At 55.5% G+C, this 19,003-nt stretch overlaps 1 long non-coding RNA gene across 2 annotated transcripts; it reads right to left on the bottom strand.

Moving 5' to 3' along the window:
- Nucleotides 1-671: 671 nt before the first annotated feature.
- LOC119960315 lies at nt 672-16,246 on the bottom strand. Of its 2 annotated transcripts, none has more exons than XR_005459377.1 (3): nt 16,165-16,246; nt 8,536-8,622; nt 672-802 (listed from the first exon to the last, which is right to left on the bottom strand). It is a non-coding gene; the product is annotated as an uncharacterized LOC119960315 (long non-coding RNA). The 2 variants fall into 2 exon arrangements; XR_005459376.1 differs by lacking the exon at nt 16,165-16,246 and adding an exon at nt 12,082-12,143.
- Nucleotides 16,247-19,003: the final 2,757 nt, after the last annotated feature.

Genomic DNA, 19,003 nt, shown 5'->3' with positions numbered 1-19,003 from the left:
GGCGAGGAGAGGATTTCTGTCCCCAGTGAAATTTATTTTCATGGGCCAAGTAACAATCTGCAGACCCAACGCTGCTGAAACCAACGGCGGCTGAATCCGGGTGTGCGATTCCGCAGAGCCCCTGCGCGAATGGGGCGGCCGAATTCGCCCTGCCGACTCACGCCAATCAGCCACTGAACCGGTGGTCAATCGGGAGTCACTCCGATGAGAGGGGCCTCGGCTGATTGGAAGGACCGTTGTGTTGGATCACCATGGACCTGTCACGCCCAGGGCATAAATCCCTCCGGCGTTTAAATGCAGTTTTTGGCCATGTCCGGAATAAGAAGCGGGGCCAACCAAAAATGAGCTGGCAGCTGTCAGGTAGCCATTCGAGTGCCCCCCATAACCCCTCATCCGGGCCCCACCTGTGACACCCAATGCGGACGTGACCGAGGAAGACAGCAGTCGTCTTAAACTGCGACAGCGACTAAATATATTGAAAGAGCCCCAATGGAGGGGAGGGGGGACCCACCGAGCGTTGGACGATAAATCCCCCCCCCCCCCCCCCCCCCTCCTCCTCGGGACACAACAAAGGTTTAGACTTTGTTCCTCCGTCGTGCAGGAGCCAGTTTAACCACAGAGGATGTCACTGCGCTCGCTCAGACAGCGGTGGGAACAACGAACGGCCGGTCCACGGCCGCCCTCCCCGTCTTTTTTTGTCAGTCAATCCTCGCCCCCTCCTCCTTTCTTCAGTTTGTATTTCTCCACAAACTCGGCGTGCTTCTGCCGAAGGATTTCCTGCTGTTTCTTCAAGCCATTTGCCCTGTGGAAAAAGAGAGATTGTGAAGGCAGTTTTGTGTGTCTGGGTATATGTGTGTATATATGTGTATGTGTGTGTGTAGGTGTACACGTGTGAATATATGTATGTGTGTGGGTGTAGATGTGTGTATGCGTGTGTATATGTGTGTGTGTATATATGTGTGTGTGTATATCTATCTGTGTATATGTGTGTGTATGTGTGAATGTGCGTGTATATTTATGTGTATGTCTGTGTGTTTGTGCATGTGTGTCAATGTGTTTGAATGTGTGTGTGTATGTGTGTATGTGTATCTGTGTGTATGTCTATGTGTTTGTGGGGTTAGATACAGAGTAAAGCTCCCTCTACACTGTCCCCATCAAACACTCCCAGGACAGGTACAGCATGGGGTTAGATACAGAGTAAAGCTCCCTCTACACTGTCCCCATCAAACACTCCCAGGACAGGTACAACATGGGGTTAGATACAGAGTAAAGCTCCCTCTACACCAGGGGTGGGCAAACTACGGCCCGCCAAAGGTCTTTATGCGGCCCACCAAGATCAACTCATTAAAAAAAATGGGGGGGGTGGAGCTGTTGGGTTACTGGTATAGGGTGGATACGTTGACTTGAGTAGGGTGATCATTGCTCGGCACAACATGTGTTTCATGTGAAGTATCTACTTTAAAATATGAATTCATAAAAATTAATTGCTTTTTTTCTTTAAACGGAGTTACTTTGTTTTTCAAATAAATGTGTTTCGTATAAAGTTACTACTTTAAAATATTAATTAATAAAAATTAATTGCTTTTTCCCCCTGAAAAAACCTTTTATTCTGGCTATTTTAAATATTAATTATTTTACTTATTTTACTGTGGCCCTTTAAAATTGTGAATTTCTGAATGTGGCCCTTGCACGGAAAAGTTTGCCCACCCCTGCTCTACACTGTCCCCATCAAACATTCCCAGGACAGGTACAGCACGGGGTTAGATACAGAGTAAAGCTCCTTCTACACTGTCCTCATCAAACACTCCCAGGATAGATACAGCACGGGGTTAGATATAGAGTAAAGCTCCTTCTACACTGTCCTCATCAAACACTCCCAGGACAGGTACAGCACGGGGTTAGATACAGAGTAAAGCTCCTTCTGCAATGTCCTCATCAAACACTCCCAGGACAGGTACAGCACGGGGTTAGATATAGAGTAAAGCTCCTTCTACACTGTCCCCATCAAACACTCCCAGGACAGGTACAGCACGGGGTTAGATATAGAGTAAAGCTCCTTCTACACTGTCCCCATCAAACACTCCTAGGACAGGTACAGCGCGGGGTTAGATACAGAGTAAAGCTCCCTCTACACTGTCCCCATCAAGCACTCCCAGGACAGGGACTGAGTGGGGTTAGATACAGAGTGAAGCTCCTTCTACACTGACCCCATCAAACACTCCCAGGACAGATTCACACACACACACACACAGAAATACACACACACACACATACAGAAATACACACACACAGAAATATACACACACACAGAAATACGCGCACACACAGAAATACGCACACAGAAATACACATACACACAGAAATACACACACACACACAGAAATACACACACACAGAAATACACACACACAGAAATACACACACGCAGAAATACACACACACACAGAAATACACACACACACACAGTGCTGGATACTGCGGCTATTCCAGTGCTGGACACTGCGCCTACCCCAGTGCGGGACACTGCGACACCCCCAGTGCGGGACACTGCGACTCCCCCAGTGCTGGACACTGCGGCTCCCCCAGTGCTGGACACTGTGACTCCCCCAGTGCTGGACACTGTGACTCCCCCAGTGCTGGACACTGCGACTCCCCCAGTGCCGGACACTGCGACTCCCCCAGTGCCGGACACTGCGACTCCCCCAGTGCCGGACACTGTGACTTCCCCCAGTGCTGGACACTGCGACTCCCCCAGTGCTGGACACTGCGACTCCCCCAGTGCTGGACACTGCGACTCCCCCAGTGCTGGACACTGCGACTCCCCCAGTGCCGGACACTGCGACCCCCCCCGGTGCCGGACACTGCGACTCCCCCGGTGCTGGACACTGCGACTCTCCCCGTGCTGGACACTGCGACTCCCCCGGTGCTGGACACTGCGACTCTCCCCGTGCTGGACACTGCGACTCCCCCAGCGCTGGACACTGCGACTCCCCCAGTGCTGGACACTGCGACTACTCCAGTGCCGGACACTGCGACTACTCCAGTGCCGGACACTGCGACTCTCCCAGTGCCGGACACTGCGACTCCCCCAGTGCCGGACACTGCGACTCCCCCAGTGCCGGACACTGCGACTCCCCCAGTGCCGGACACTGCGACTCTCCCAGTGCCGGACACTGCGACTCCCCCAGTGCCGGACACTGCGACTCCCCCAGTGCCGGACACTGCGACTCCCCCAGTGCCGGACACTGCGACTCCTCCAGTGCTGGATACTCTGCGACTCCTCCAGTGCTGGACACTGCGACTCTCCCAGTGCTGGACACTGCGACTCCCCCAGCGCTGGACACTGCGACTCCCCCAGTGTCCGGCACTGGGGGAGCCGCAGTGTCCGGCGCTGAGGGAGCCGCAGTGTCCAGCACTGGGGAGTTGCAGTGTTCGGCACTGGGAGAGTCGCAGTGTCCGGCACTGGGGGAATCGCAGTGTTCGGCACTGGGAGAGTCGCAGTGTTCGGCACTGGGGGAGTCGCAGTGTTCGGCACTGGGGGAGTCGCAGTGTTCGGCACTGGGGGAGTCGCAGTGTCCGGCACTGGGGGAGTCGCAGTGTCCGGCACTGGGGGAGTCGCAGTGTCCGGCACTGGGGGAGTCGCAGTGTCCGGCACTGGGGGGGCAGATGCGTTGTCCAGCACTGGGGGAGTCACAGTGTCCAGCACTGGGGAGGTCGCAGTGTCCAGCACTGGGGGAGTCGCAGTGTCCAGCACTGGGGGAGTCGCGTGTCCAGCACTGGGGGAGTCGCAGTGTCCAGCACTGGGGGAGTCGCAGTGTCCAGCACTGGGGGAGTCGCAGTGTCCAGCACTGGGGGAGTCGCAGTGTCCAGCACTGGGGGAGTCGCAGTGTCCAGCACTGGGGGAGTCGCAGTGTCCAGCGCTGGGGGAGTCGCAGTGTCCGGCACTGGGGGAGTCGCAGTGTCCGGCACTGGGGGAGTCGCAGTGTCCGGCACTGGGGGAGTCGCAGTGTCCGGCACTTGGGGAGTCGCAGTGTCCAGCACTGGGGGAGTCGCAGTGTCTAGCACTGGGGGAGTCGCAGTGTCGAGCACTGGGGGAGTCGCAGTGTCCAGCACTGGGAGAGTCGCAGTGTCCAGCACTAGGGGAGTTGCAGTGTCCAGCACTAGGGGAGTTGCAGTGTCCAGCACCAGGGGAGTTGCAGTGTCCAGCACTGGGTAAGTCGCAGTGTCCAGCACTGGGTAAGTCACAGTGTCCAGCACTGGGTAAGTCGCAGTGTCCAGCACTGGGTAAGTCGCAGTGTCCAGCACTGGGTAAGTCGCAGTGTCCAGCACTGGGTAAGTTGCAGTGTCCAGCACTGGGTAAGTTGCAGTGTCCAGCACTGGGTAAGTTGCAGTGTCCAGCACTGGGTAAGTTGCAGTGTCCAGCACTGGGTAAGTTGCAGTGTCCAGCACTGGGTAAGTTGCAGTGTCCAGCACTGGGTAAGTTGCAGTGTCCAGCACTGGGTAAGTTGCAGTGTCCAGCACTGGGTAAGTTGCAGTGTCCAGCACTGGGTAAGTTGCAGTGTCCAGCACTGGGTAAGTTGCAGTGTCCAGCACTGGGTAAGTTGCAGTGTCCAGCACTGGGTAAGTTGCAGTGTCCAGCACTGGGCAAGTTGCAGTGTCCAGCACTGGGTAAGTTGCAGTGTCCAGCACTGGGTAAGTTGCAGTGTCCAGCACTGGGTAAGTTGCAGTGTCCAGCACTGGGTAATTTGCAGTGTCCAGCACTGGGTAAGTTGCAGTGTCCAGCACTGGGTAAGTTGCAGTGTCCAGCACTGGGTAAGTTGCAGTGTCCAGCACTGGGTAAGTTGCAGTGTCCAGCACTGGGGGAGTCGCAGTGTCAAGCACTGGGGGAGTTGCAGTGTCTAGCGCTGGTGGAGTCGCAGTGTCCAGCACTGGGGGAGTCGCAGTGTCCAGCACTGGGGGAGTCGCAGTGTCCAGCACTGGGTAAGTCACAGTGTCCAGCACTGGGGGAGTCACAGTGTCCAGCACTGGGTAAGTCGCAGTGTCCAGCACTGGGGAGTCGCAGTGTCCAGCACTGGGGAGTCGCAGTGTCCAGCACTGGGGGAGTCGCAGTGTCCAGCACTGGGGGAGTCGCAGTGTCCAGCACTGGGGGAGTCGCAGTGTCCAGCACTGGGGGAGTCGCAGTGTCCAGCACTGGGGGGAGTCGCAGTGTCCAGCACTGGGGGAGTCGCAGTGTCCAGCGCTGGGGGAGTCGCAGTGTCCAGCGCTGGGGAGTCGCAGTGTCCAGCGCTGGGGGAGTCGCAGTGTCCAGCGCTGGGGGAATCACAGTATCCAGCACTGGGGGAATCGCAGTGTCCAATGCTGGGGGAATCTCAGTTTTCAGCGCTGGGGGAATCTCAGTGTCCAGCGCTGGGGGAGTCGCAGTGTCCAGCGCTGGGGAGTCGCAGTGTCCAGCACTGGGGGAGTCGCAGTGTCCAGCACTGGGGGAGTCGCAGTGTCCAGCACTGGGGGAGTCGCAGTGTCCAGCACTGGGGGAGTTGCAGTGTCCAGCACTGGGGGAGTCGCAGTGTCCAGCGCTGGGGGAGTGGCAGTGTCCAGCACTGGGTGAGTGGCAGTGTCCAGCGCTGGGGGAGTCACAGTGTCCAGCACTGGGAGAGTCGCAGTGTCCAGCACTGGGAGAGTCGCAGTGTCCAGCACTGGGGGAATCGCAGTGTCCAGCGCTGGGGGAATCTCAGTTTTCAGTGCTGGGGGAATCTCAGTTTTCAGTGCTGGGGGAATCTCAGAGTCCAGCACTGGGGGAATCTCAGTTTCCAGAGCTGTGGGAGTCACAGTGTTCAGCACTGGGGTAGTCGCAGTGTCCAGCGCTGGGGGAGTCGCAGTGTCCAGCACTGGGGGAGTCGTAGTGTTCAGCACTGGGGGAGTCGCAGTCATTCAGCACTGGGGGAGTCGCAGTCTTCAGCACTGGGGGAGTCGCAGTGTCCAGCACTGGGCGAGTCGCAGTGTCCAGCACTGGGGGAGTCACAGTGTCCAGCACTGGGAGAGTCGCAGTGTCCAGCACTGGGGGAGTCGCATTGTCCAGCACTGGGTGAGTGGCAGTGTCCAGCGCTGGAGGAGTCACAGTGTCCAGCACTGGGAGAGTCGCAGTGTCCAGCACTGGGGGAATCGCAGTGTCCAGCGCTGGGGGAATCTCAGTTTTCAGCGCTGGGGGAATCGCAGTGTCCAATGCTGGGGGAATCTCAGTTTTCAGCGCTGGGGGAGTCGCAATGTCCAGCACTGGGTGTGTCGCAGTTTCCAGAGCTGTGGGAGTCACAGTGTTCAGCACTGGGGTAGTCGCAGTGTCCGGCACTGGGGAGTCGTAGTGTTCGGCACTGGGGGAGTCGCAGTGTCTAGCACTGGGGGAGTCACAGTCTTCAGCACTGGGGGAGTCGCAGTGTCCAGCATTGGGGGAGTCGCAGTGTCCAGCACTGGGTGAGTCGCAGTGTCCAGCACTGGGGGAGTCACAGTGTCCAGCACTGGGGGAGTCACAGTGTCCAGCACTGGGGGAGTCGCAGTCTTCAGCACTGGGAGAGTCGCAGTGTCCAGCACTGGGGGAGTCGCAGTGTCCAGCACTGGGGGACTCGCAGTGTCCAGCACTGGGGGACTCGCAGTGTCCAGCACTGGGGGACTCGCAGTGTCCAGCACTGGGGGACTCGCAGTGTCCAGCACTGGGTGAGTCGCAGTGTGCAGCACTGGGGGAATCGCAGTATCCAGCACTGGGGGAATCGCTGTGTGCAGCACTGGGGGAATCGCAGTGTCCAGCGCTGGAGGAATCGCAGTGTCCAGCACTGGGGGAGTCGCAGTGTCCAGTGCTGGGGGAATCTCAGTTTTCAGCGCTGAGGGAGTCGCAGTGTCCAATGCTGGGGGAAACTCAGTTTTCAGCGCTGGGGGAGTCGCAGTGTCCAATGCTGGGGGAATCTCAGTTTTCAGCGCTGGGGGAGTTGCAGTGTCCAATGCTGGGGATGTCGCAGTTTCCAGCACTGGGTGTGTCGCAGTGTCCAGCACTGGGGGAGTCGCAGTTTCCAGAGCTGTGGGAGTCACAGTGTTCAGCACTGGGGGAGTCGCAGTGTCCAGCACTGGGGGAGTCGCAGTCTTCAGCACTGGGGGAGTCGCAGTCTTCAGCACTGGGAGAGTCGCAGTGTCCAGCACTGGGGGAGTCGCAGTGTCCAGCATTGGGTGAGTCGCAGTGTCCAGCATTGGGGGAGTCGCAGTGTCCAGCACTGGGTAAGTCGCAGTGTCCAGCACTGGGGAGTCGCAGTGTCCAGCACTGGGGGAGTCGCAGTGTCCAGCACTGGGGGAGTCGCAGTGTCCAGCACTGGGGGAGTCGCAGTGTCCAGCACTGGGGGAGTCGCAGTGTCCAGCACTGGGGGAGTCGCAGTGTCCAGCACTGGGGGAGTCGCAGTGTCCAGCGCTGGGGGAGTCACAGTGTCCAATGCTGGGGATGTCGCAGTATCCAGCACTGGGGGAATCGCAGTGTCCAATGCTGGGGGAATCTGAGTTTTCAGCGCTGGGGGAGTCGCAGTGTCCAGCACTGGGGGAGTCGCAGTGTCCAGCGCTGGGGGAGTCGCAGTGTCCAGCGCTGGGGGAGTCGCAGTGTCCAGCGCTGGGGGAGTCGCAGTGTCCAGCACTGGGGGAGTCGCAGTGACCAGCACTGGGTGAGTGGCAGTGTCCAGCGCTGGGTGAGTCGCAGTGTCCAGCACTGTGTGAGTGGCAGTGTCCAGCGCTGGGGGAGTCACAGTGTCCAGCACTGGGAGAGTCGCAGTGTCCAGCACTAGGGGAATCGCAGTGTCCAATGCTGGGGGAATCTGAGTTTTCAGCGCTGGGGGAGTCGCAGTGTCCAGCACTGGGGAAATCTCAGTTTTCAGCGCTGGGGGAATCTCAGTTTTCAGCGCTGGGGGAATCTCAGTGTCCAGCGCTGGGGGAGTCGCAGTATCCAGCGCTGGGGGAGTCGCAGTGTCCAGCGCTGGGGGAGTCGCAGTGTCCAACGCTGGGGGAGTCGCAGTGTCCAACGCTGGGGGAGTCGCAGTGTCCAGCACTGAGGGAGTCGCAGTGTCCAACGCTGGGGGAGTCGCAGTGTCCAGCGCTGGGGGAGTCGCAGTGTCCAGCGCTGGGGGAGTCGCAGGGTCCAGCGCTGGGGGAGTCGCAGTGTCCAGGACTGCAGGAAAACCCGGTCTCCGTGCGCCGGGGGGGGGGGGGGGGGGGGGGGGGGGGGGGGGTAGTTCCTGTCTGTGTGGGAGTCTGCACATTCTCCCCGTGTCTGCGTGGGTTTCATCCGGGTGCTCCGGTTTCCTTCCACAGTCCAACTTTGTGCAGCTTAGGTGGATTGGCCACCCTAAAATTGCCCCTTAGCGTCCACAATGTGCGGGTTAGGCAGGAGTGGGCCGAGTTAGGGAGCTCTTTCAAAGGGTCGGTGCAAACGCGATGGGCCGAATGGCCTCCTTCTGCACTGTAGGGATCCTATGGGTGTTCAAAATAACGCGGGGTCAATAGGGAGTCAGTTACCTTGCTCGCTCCTTGGTCTCATTGTAGATCTTTGTTATGACCTGGTCCTTGTTGTCCATGAAGCTCTTGTGAAATTCTTCAAGTTTCCTGAAAGGCAATCAGCTCCAATTTACAAATGTGGAAGATTCCGGTTCACAATCGCAACCTCTGCGTCCCTCATCCAGCCCTTTGCTCTCTGGGGTGTGTCCGGGGGGCAGGGGGGTGTAACCTCTGTGAGATAAAGCATGACTGAGATTCGAGGCGGACAGGTCGCCTGGCGTCGACATGGGCACCGGATCAGACACCCGTCCAATTCTGGGGCCTTGGCCGTCCCCGATTCCCATCGCTTCACCTTGTCTGGGGGCGGACGGGCGGCCTGGGGCCCCATGCTCTGGATTTCCCTCTGTAAACCTCTATCTCCCCTCCTCTCAGATCTTCATTAAAACCAACCTCTTTGTTGGAGGCCATTCGGCCTATCGAGTCTGTACCGACCCTCTGAAAGAGCGTCTTACGTAGGTCCACTCCCCAGCACTATCCCTGTAACCCCACCCAACCTGCACATCTTTGGACAGTAAGGGACAATTCAGCACGGCCAATCCACCTAACCTGCACATCTTTGGACTGTGGGCAGGGCAGCACGTCGGCACAGTGGTTAGCATTGTTGCCTACGGCGCTGAGGACCTGGGTTCGAACCCCGGCCCTGGGTCACTGTCCGTGTGAAGTTTATACATTCTTCCCGTGTCTGCGTGGGTCTCACCCCCACAACCCAAAGATGTGCAGGATAGGTGAATTGGTCACACTAAATTGCCCCTTAATTGGAAAAATATAATTGAATAATTAAAAAAAAGAAAAATGAAATGAAAATCGTTTATTGTCACAAGTCGGCTTCAAATGAAGTTACTGTGAAAAGCCCCTAGTTGCCACATTCTGGCGCCTGTTCGGGGAGGCTGGTACGGGAATTGAACCGTGATGCTGGCCTGCCTTGGTCTGCTTTAAAAGCCAGCTCTTTAGCCCTGTGCTAAACCAGCCCCTAATAACCTTTGGACTGTGGGAGGAAACCGGAGCACCCGGAGGAACCCACGCAGACGCGGGGGGAGGGGGGGAGAACGTGCAAACTCCACACAGTCACCCTAGGCCGGAATCGAACCTGGATCACTGGCGCCGTGAGGCAGCAGTGCTAACCTGAAGATCACCACACCTCAGGCGAAGGGCAAAGATTCAGACTGGGGCCTTCATGAATTTTTTTTTTTAATTTAGAGTACCCAATTCATTTTTTTTTTACCAATTAAGGGGCACTTGAGCATGGCCAATCCACCTACTCTGCACATAGAACATAGTACAGTACAGCACAAGAACAGGCCTTCGGCCCTCGATGTTGTGCCGAGCCATGATCACCCTACTCAAACCCACGTATCCACCCCTATACCCGTAACCCAATAACCCCCCCCCCCCCTTAACCTTACTTTATTAAGACACTACGGGCAATTTAGCATGGCCAATCCACCTAACCCGCACATCTTTGGGGTTGTGGGGGCGAAACCCACGCAGACACGGGGAGAATGTGCAAACTCCACACGGACAGTGACCCAGGGCCGGGATCGAACCTGGGACCTCGGCGCCGTGAGGCTGCAGAGGGTAACCCACTGTGCCACCGTGCCGCCCTTGGGGCCTTCATGAATAACGTCAACCTGCCACCATCCTGATCGAGGCTGTGGGCTCTGTCTCGATATCTCCTCATGTGGCTCTGTGTGTTCGATAAAACTCCTGTCAAGCACCTCGGGGACGTCTTACTTAACCGAAGGATGAGTAACGAAGAGGCCCAGGGTGATGTTCCGAGGGCCCTCGGTTCGAACCTCGCCACAAATAAAAAAACGTGGAATCGAAAGCTCACATCCCCTGCATTAAAATAAAAAATCTTCATCCTTGGAAAGTGGAGTGTTGATTGGACGCGATGTGCTGGCTGTGTGTCTGACTCTACTCCCAGCTGCTTGGCAGTGGGAACCATCAGGGTTTAGTTCGGTATACGCGGCGGGAGAACATCGGAGGACAGAACTAAACTCTGGAAATTACTGCGTCTATATATGTATATAACATACCGTCCTAATGTAAGCAATATTCATTAAATTTCAGACTTTCTGGGAGTTCAAATACTTGCTGATAAACGGCATATGTTAACGCAGAGCCAGTCTAGTTTGTGCAGGCTGAGAAATATAATACCAGTGTTCTTCAGGCCAGTCCACAAAGCTTCATATCCAAATATACTAGACCTCCATACTGTTTTCAAACGGGCAGTTAGTTTTCGAGGCAAATATATGAATAGGGTGGGGAACGGAAGGCTACGGATTCAGTTAGTGCAGACATAGAACTGTACCAGCACAGTGCAGGCCCTTCGGCCCACAATGTTGTGCCGAACTGGGCTGAAACTAAGATCGAATCAACCTATTCTTGACGGCTTTAGTTCAGGCAGCTACCATGGACAGTACAGGCTTGGAGGGCCGAAGGGCCTGTTCCTGTACAGTATTGTTCTTTATTTTGAGGAAAGGGAGAATGGTCATGGCTTTGTGGAGAAGGCCAGGGAGAGTGACACGGAGGCTCAGTCGGAACACGTACGCACACACGACAGGACAAACGTCCTCCTTCTGTCCTCTCACCCGTTCTATGACTCGGGTTACAGATCGCTCCACAATTCAATGTTTCGTACGGAGGTCTGGGCTGGGCCGGCCGCACACATCCTCAGGACGGACCCAAGACGCTTTACAGCCAGTGAGGGAGTACATCCTCGTTGAGGCGCCGGAATGTTGATCGACCCTGTTGATCGAAACCCTGTCTGCATCAGCCTGGAAAATATTCAACGACCCCGCAGCCTCCACCGCCCTCAGGGGCGAGAATTCCAGAGATGCCGGACAAAATTCCTCCTCATCGCTGTCTGAAATGGAGACCCCTTATTCGAGAATGGAGGCTCAGCTTTATAATTCCAGCTGCCGGGGTTGGATTTGAACCCGTGTTCCCCCCCCCCCCCCGCCCGGAACATTTACCCAGGGGCCTCGCCGGATTGCTAGCCCAGTGACATTCCCACTACACAACTACCTCAACCTCAATCGACATCATTAAAAAAAAACAAGGTGCCACAATGCTGTCTGTGGGAGCTGGCTGTGCACAGAATGGCTGCCGCATTTCCTACATGGGGGCAGCACGGTAGCACAGTGGTTAGCGCAGTTGCTTCACAGCTCCAGGGTCCCAGGCTTGGGTTACTGTCTGTGTGGACTCTGCATGTTCTTTACCGTGTGTGCGTGGGTTTCCTCCGGTCGCTCCGGTTTCCTCCCAAGTCCAAAGATGTGCAGGTTGGGTGGATTGGCCGCGCTAAATTGCCCCATAGTGCCCAAAAAGGTTAGGAGGGGTTTCCTGGGATACGGGTGGAAGTGAGGATTTTAAGTGGGGTGCTCTTTCGAAGGGTCGGTGCCGACTCGATGGGCCGAATGGCCTCCTCCTGCACTGTAAATTCTATGATTACTAATCGCGCGACATTACCACGACGCCACCGTTTCGGCACGTCTGCGTTTTGCCTACCTTCCTGGGCTTGTCGAGGAAAGCCTGCTTGATCAGCTAAAGCGGCGCGTCCGATTTGATTCCAGGATGGCGTAGTAATCGGCGGCGGCTCCAGACCTAGTCGTGACGGGAGACAGGAGAAGGCAGGGTGTTATTGCTCTGGGCTGCTGCTGTGTGACCCCCTACCAGGGGGGGAGGGGGCTGGGCCAGTCCAAACGCGCTGTGCAGCGGAGGGGAGGAGTGGTGCGGGTGGCCTTGGACCCCGAGGGCACAGTCCTCTGTCCAAGCCCCTGATATACACTGCTTATGGGCAGGGAGAACAGCCAGGAACTTCCTTTCCCTCACCTCTTGGACATCGTTAATTGGTGCTCAATAGCCAATGGGCTGGCAATGAGAGTGTAAGCAAGTACAACAACAACTTGCATCTAGATGGTGCCTTTACGTAATGAAACCTCCCGAGGGGCTTTGCCGGCCGTGTTGTGGGGGGTGGGGGGGGGGGGGGGGACCAGGCAGCTGAGGCCTGCCCGCCAATGGTGGGAAGATCACCAATGGCACGAGAGGTGAGAATTGGAGGAGCGCAGAGACCTCAGGGGGCTGTTGATTCAGGGGGGGGGGGGGGGGGAGATTACAAATACGGGGGAGGGGGCGAGGCCATCAACGGATTTGAAAACCAGGAGGAGAGTTTTCAAATCGAGACGTCGCTTGAGCGGGAGCCAGTGTGCGCCAGCGAGCGCTGAGGGCGGGGGGGGGAGAGGCAATCAAGGAACCCGACGTGGGGTCGGCTTTGGAACTCCAGTGGACGGAGGAGCTAGAACGTGGGATGAGCCGGACTAATCGCACGGTAGCTACAGCGGTAGCACAGTTGCTGCACAGCGCCAGGGTCCAGGTTCGATTCCCGGCTTGGGTCACTGTCTGTGCGGAGTCTGCACCTTCTCCCCGGTGTCTGCGTGGGTTCCCTCTGGGCGCCCCGGTTTCCTCCCACAAGTCCCGAAAGACGTGCTTGTTAAGGTGAATTGGACATTCTGAATTCTCCCTCTGTGTACCCGAACAGGCGCCGGAATGTGGCGACTAGGGGCTTTTCACAGTAACTTCATTGCGGTGTTAATGTGAGCCTACTTGTGACACTAATAAAGATCATTAGATCATTATTAGATAATGAAGGCAGAGATGAAGGCTTCAGCAGCAGATCAGCTGAGACAGGGACCAGGCCGGCGGCCGTTATGAGAGATGGGGTGAGCGAACGTTATGGCAGGAGCTGGGGGAATTATTCTTTTCTGCAAAGATTCAGTTTGAAGCTATGAGCTATCGTTGTGCGGCCGTTCAATTTGACATGTATCGGTGAGCACCACGCGCTCGACCCTTGTGACTGCCCGGAGGGGGTGGACATTTACCAAGAAGGTGCCCCGGAATAGGAGAGTTTCAGCCGTGGGGAAAGGTGGAGAGGCTGCGGGGAATGTTTTCTTTGGAAGAGAAGAGGCCCGAGGGGAGATTTCATCAAAGTTTATAAATGATGAGGGGTAGAGATAGGGTGGAGAGTGTTGACCTGATAGAATCCAATACCAGGCGTTTTCGATGCTTGAACAGAGGGGACTACGATAGAATGAGGACGGACCTCGCTAAAGTAGACTGGAAACAATATTTTTATGGTCGGACAGTTGAGGAGCAGTGGAGTACTTTCAAAGAAATCTTTCATAGTGCTCAACAAAAGTATATTCCACTGAGAAGGAAGAATTGTAAGAAGAGGTAATCTACCATGAGTGTCTAAGGAGATACATGAGGCTGTCAAATTGAAAGAGAAGGCTTACAAAGTGGCCAAGATCAGCGGGAAACTAGAAGATTGGGAAAACTTTAAAGGTCAGCAGAAATCCACGAAAAAAGCCATAAAGAAAAGTAAGATAGAACACGAAAAAAACTGGCACAGAATATAAGGATAGATAGCAAAAGTTTTTATAATTAAATAAAACTAAAACGAGTGGCTAAAGTAAACATTGGTCCATTAGAGATTGAGAGTGGTCATTTAGTTATGGGATATGATGAAATGGCGGAGGCATTGAACAAATATTTTGTATCGGTCTTCACAGTGGAGGACACTAATGACATGCCAGCAATTGACCGAGAGAAGAAGGTAGGTGAGGACCTGGAAACCATTACTATCACGAAAGAGCAAGTGTTGGGCAAGCTAATGGAGCTCAGGATAGATAAGTCTCCTGGCCCTGATGGAATGCATCCCCAGGGTACTGAAGAGATGGCTGGAGTAATAGCAGATGCACTGGCAGTAATTTTCCAAAATTCGCGAACACTGGGGCCAGTCCAGAGGATTGGAAAATAGCAAATGTGATGCCACTGTTTAAAAAGGGAAGTAGACAAAAGATGGGGAATTATAGACCGGTTAGCTAACCTCTGTCCTGGGCTAGATGCTTGAGTCTATTATCAAGAGATAGGAGGGCACCTCGATAGAAATTGTCCCATTGGACGGACGCAGCATGGATTCTTGAAGGGCAGGTCATGCTTGACAAATCTCTTGGAATTCTATGAAGACATTTCGAGCAAGGTAGACAAAGGGGACCCAGTGGATGTGGTGAAGCTAGATTTCCAAAAGGCCTTTGACAAGGTACCGCACAAGAGGCTGCTGCATAAGTTAAGGATGCATGGTGTTAAGGGTAGAGTACTAGCATGGATAGAGGATTGGCTGTCTAACAGGAAACCTAGAGTGGGAATAAATTAGTGCTATTCTGGCTGGCAATCAGTGACGAGTGGTGTGCCTCAGGGATCGGTGTTGGGACCACAATTATTTACAATTTGTATAGACGATTTGGAGTTGGGAACTACGTGTAAGGTATCCACGTTTGCAGATGACACGAAGGTGTGTGGCAGAGCAAAGTGTACTGAGCACTGTAAAACCTTACAGAGGAATATTGACACATTGAGTGAGTGGGCAAAGGTCTGGCAGATGGAGTATAATGTCAATAAGTGTGAAGTCATGCATTTTGGTAGGAGTAACAATAGAACGGATTATTACTTAAATGGTAAAAAGTTGCAGCTGCTATGGAGAGGGACCTGGGTGTACTTGTGCATGAGTCAGAGAAGGTTGGTCTGCAGGTGCAACAAGTAGTTAGGAAAGCAAATGGAATTTTGTCCTTCATTGCGAAGGACATTGAGGTTAAAAGTAGAGAGGTAATGTTGCAGTTATACAAGGTGCTGGTGAGGTCACACCTGGAGTACTGTGTGCAGTTTTGGTCTCCACACGTGAGAAAGGATGTGCTAGCACTAGAGGGGGTGCAGAGGAGGTTCACTAGGCTGATTCCGGAGTTGAGGGGGTTATCGTATGAGGAGACATTGAGTAGGTTGGGATTATATTCACTGGAATTCAGAAGGTTGAGGGGGGATCTAATAGAAACATATAAAATTGTGAAGGGAATGGATAAGATGGAAGTAGAAAGGATGTTTCCACTGGTCGGTGAAAGTAGGACAAGACGGCATAGCCTCAAGATTAGGGGGAGCAGATTTAGGACTGAATCAAGGAGGAACTTCTTCACTCAGAGGGTGGTTAAAGTATGGAATTCCCTACCGAAAGGAGTAGTAGCCGCTACTTCATTGAATATATTTAAAGATACGGTAGATGTTTTTTTGAAAAATAAAGGAATTACGGGATATGGCGAGAATGCGGGTAAGTGGTTCTGAGACCAGGAAAAGATCAGCCGTGATCTTATAGAATGGCGGAGCTCGAAGGGCCGGACGGTCTACTTCTGCTCCTAGTTCTTATGTAGGGAGCTCTTTCCAAGAGCCGGTGCAGACTCGATGGGCCGAATGGCCTCCAGCACTGTAAATTCTATAATCAGACCTGCCTGGTGTATATTTATAGATATCCTCACTGTGTAGGTGTGTTTGGGGGGGGGGGGGGGGGGGGGAGAGAATAAATGCTGTGGCCAAAAGGAAAACAAGACGGCCGACAGTTGGCGAACCTCCCCTTTAAGGCGGCGGGGGCCAGAGGAACCTCCCCTTTAAATGGGAGAGATGGTCCCGTGACGGGGAATCAAAGAGCTTTGCGAGTCAGTGACAAGAGGAGGGAATTCACGAGTGGGCGGAGCCCCACAACCTTTCTACCTTTTTGATCTCTGAACGGCGGCGACGGAGCGCCTCCCCCTCGCCGTCCAGCGCCGCCTTCCTCGGTCCACTGCCATGTCCGCGCATGCGTCCGAGAGGGCGCGGCTGAGGGCGGGGCCTCCGCCTATTGTGACATCGCCCGGACCCGACCCCTTCTTGCGACGCCACCGGGCCCAGCCGTTGACTTTTAAAAAGGACGCGAGCGTCCCCCACCAACCGCCCACACGAACACGCGCACCGAGCATGCGCCGAACCCAGTGGTGCCGGCCAGCGCGCACCGAGCATACGCCGGTCCCGGCCAGCGCGCACCGAGCATGCGCCTACCCCACCGGACCCGGGCGGGTGCCGGCACTCGCGCATGCTGCCCCCATGCCGGCGATGCCCCGCTCAGTCGAACAGCCCATCTGCACAAACAGACACTTTTTGAAGGAATTCGACACTCGAGGAAACAGAGAGGGAAAGGGAAAAGGGGTGGGTGATGATTCTGGATACACGGCTAAAGGGGGGGGGGGGGAATGGGGCGCGATTTTAACCCAGTCAGGCGGGTTTCCCGCCCCGCCTGATTTACTGTGCTGCTATAATATTGACGTTAGGCCTCAAAGTGGGTCAATCTGCTGCTGCTGGGTGAGCCGGAGCGTCACGGCGGCGACGGGAGGCCAGTTGGCCCCTCGCGCCCGTGCCGGCCCTTTGACGGATCGATTTGGATTTATTGTCGGCGGTACCGAGGTGCGGTGAAAAGTATCGTTCCACGTGCAGTCCGGGCAGATCGTTCCGGACGTGAGAATCAGACGAGGAATACAGATTCCCGTCTCCACCCCCTGCCCCCCTGACTTCGCCTAACTTACAAGCAAGGAGCGTCTCGCGCATGCGCAGATCGGTGACCTCCCCGAAGGCAACTGCGTCCTCCCCGGAGAAGATCAAGCGGCGACACGGGTGTTCGACGACACGACGAGGGGAGGGGGTGAGGTTGGTGGTGGTGTCGCTGGATGGCGGACGGGAGCCCCCCCCTGCTTGAAGTCCCGCACCCCAGTCCAGGCACGTTCTTCGAGTTCAATCCGGAATGAAAAGACCACGGAGCCGTCGCCGACTGTCGTTGAATAAAGGGTGGCACGGTAGCACAGTGGGTTAGCACTGTTGCTTCATAGCTCCAGGGTCCCAGGTTGGGTTCCCCGCTGGGTTACTGTCTGTGCGGAGTCTGCATGTTCTCCCAGTGTCTGCGTGGTTATCCTCCGGGTGCTCCAGTTTCCTCCCACAGTCCAAAGATGTGCAGGTTAGGTGGATTGGCCGTGCTAAATTGCCCTCAGTGTCCAAAAGGTTAGATGGGGTTATTGGGTTACGGGGATAGGGTGGAAGTGAGGGCTTTAAGTGGGTTGGTACAGACTCAATGGGCCGAATGGCCTCCTTCTGCCCTGTATGTTCTATGTTCTAGAAGGTTTTCTAAACCCACCTGGTTCACCGATGTCCCCTTTGGGGGGAAGCAGATATCTTGCCGTCCTTCCTCGTGTCTGGCCCACATGTCCCTCCAGGTTCGCTCTCAAATGGCCCAGCAAGCCACTCAAGTCGCTGATTACGGGTGCACAGTGAACACAGACCTTGCCAGCGACAAATAAAACCAAAATCTTAGAACGGTACAGCACAGGTAGGCCACTCGGCCCATCAAATCAGTGCCAGTTCTTTTGGCGGGTGATCCGCGTGGCCCCACGCCGCCCACTCTTTCCTCGGAACGCCTGATTTTTTTTTTCCTCTTCTTCTTTAAGCGTTTACCCAACTTCCTTTTGTTTGTTTCTCGATTTTTTTAAGGGGCACTTCTGCTCCCTAAATGAGGGAAGGGGCCGGCGAGGGACCCGGCTGCTTTTGAAGTAATGGCCAGGATACGCCGTTGACAGGGTCTCGCATCTCTCCCCACCCCCAATTTGGGCGGGGAACACGGCTCCGTGGCTCCTGAGCCCTCCCTCCCCGCAGCCAGTTCACCCTCGAATCAACTTTATGTGGCTGCTGATGGTATCTCCACCCAACCCTCGCTAATCCATCATGTGTCCCACCCTCCCCCCCCCCCCTCAACCCACTTCCCCCATGTCTCGTCCGAGATCTAAGTCTGTTACTATCCAGGCTTCCTCCAGACGAGGCCTACCCTTCCGATTACTTCAAAATGGAGGCTGGGCGAGAAACTGGCCAATGTTTACTGGGGCAAGGGCCCCGGGGCCTTTGAACAGGGGTGCAGGTGGCAGGGTCTCACTGGAACCTCTGCAGTGAATGGGGGTGGGGGGGGGGGGTGTCAGGCGATTTCGTGGCCACAGAAAGGGCAGCTGGATGAGTGGCACAGGGGTCAGCACCGCTGCCTCACGGCGCCAGGGACCCGGGTTCCATTACTGTTGCAGGTCACTGTCTGTGGCGGAGTCTGCACGTTCTCCCCCTGTATCTGCGTGGGTTTCCCCCGGGTGCTCCAGTTTCCACCCACCGTCCAACGATGTGCAGATTAATAATAATAATCGCTTATCGTCACAAGCCGGCTTCAAATGAAGTTACTGTGAAAAGCCCCTAGTCGCCACATTCCAGAGCCTGTTTGGGGAGGCTGGTACAGGAATTGAACCCGCGCCGCTGGTCTCGTTCTGTATTGCAAGCCAGCTGTTTAGCCCACTGTGCTAAACCAGCCCCTGATGTTAGGTGGATCGGCCGTGATAAATTGCCCCCTTAAGTGTCCAAAAGATTAGGTTGGGTTACGGGAATAGGGCGGGGGGAGTGGGCCGAGACGGAGGCGCTCTTTCAGAGGGTGGGTGCAGACTGATGGGCCCAATGGCTGCGCTGCGGGATTCCGTGATTCGATGTACCCACCTGGGAA

This window comes from Scyliorhinus canicula, unplaced genomic scaffold (genome assembly GCF_902713615.1).
Source record: "Scyliorhinus canicula unplaced genomic scaffold, sScyCan1.1, whole genome shotgun sequence".
Lineage (NCBI taxonomy): Eukaryota > Metazoa > Chordata > Chondrichthyes > Carcharhiniformes > Scyliorhinidae > Scyliorhinus > Scyliorhinus canicula.
The sequence above is the reverse complement of the archived record's forward strand: the minus strand, read 5'-3'. Positions and strand labels throughout refer to the sequence as shown.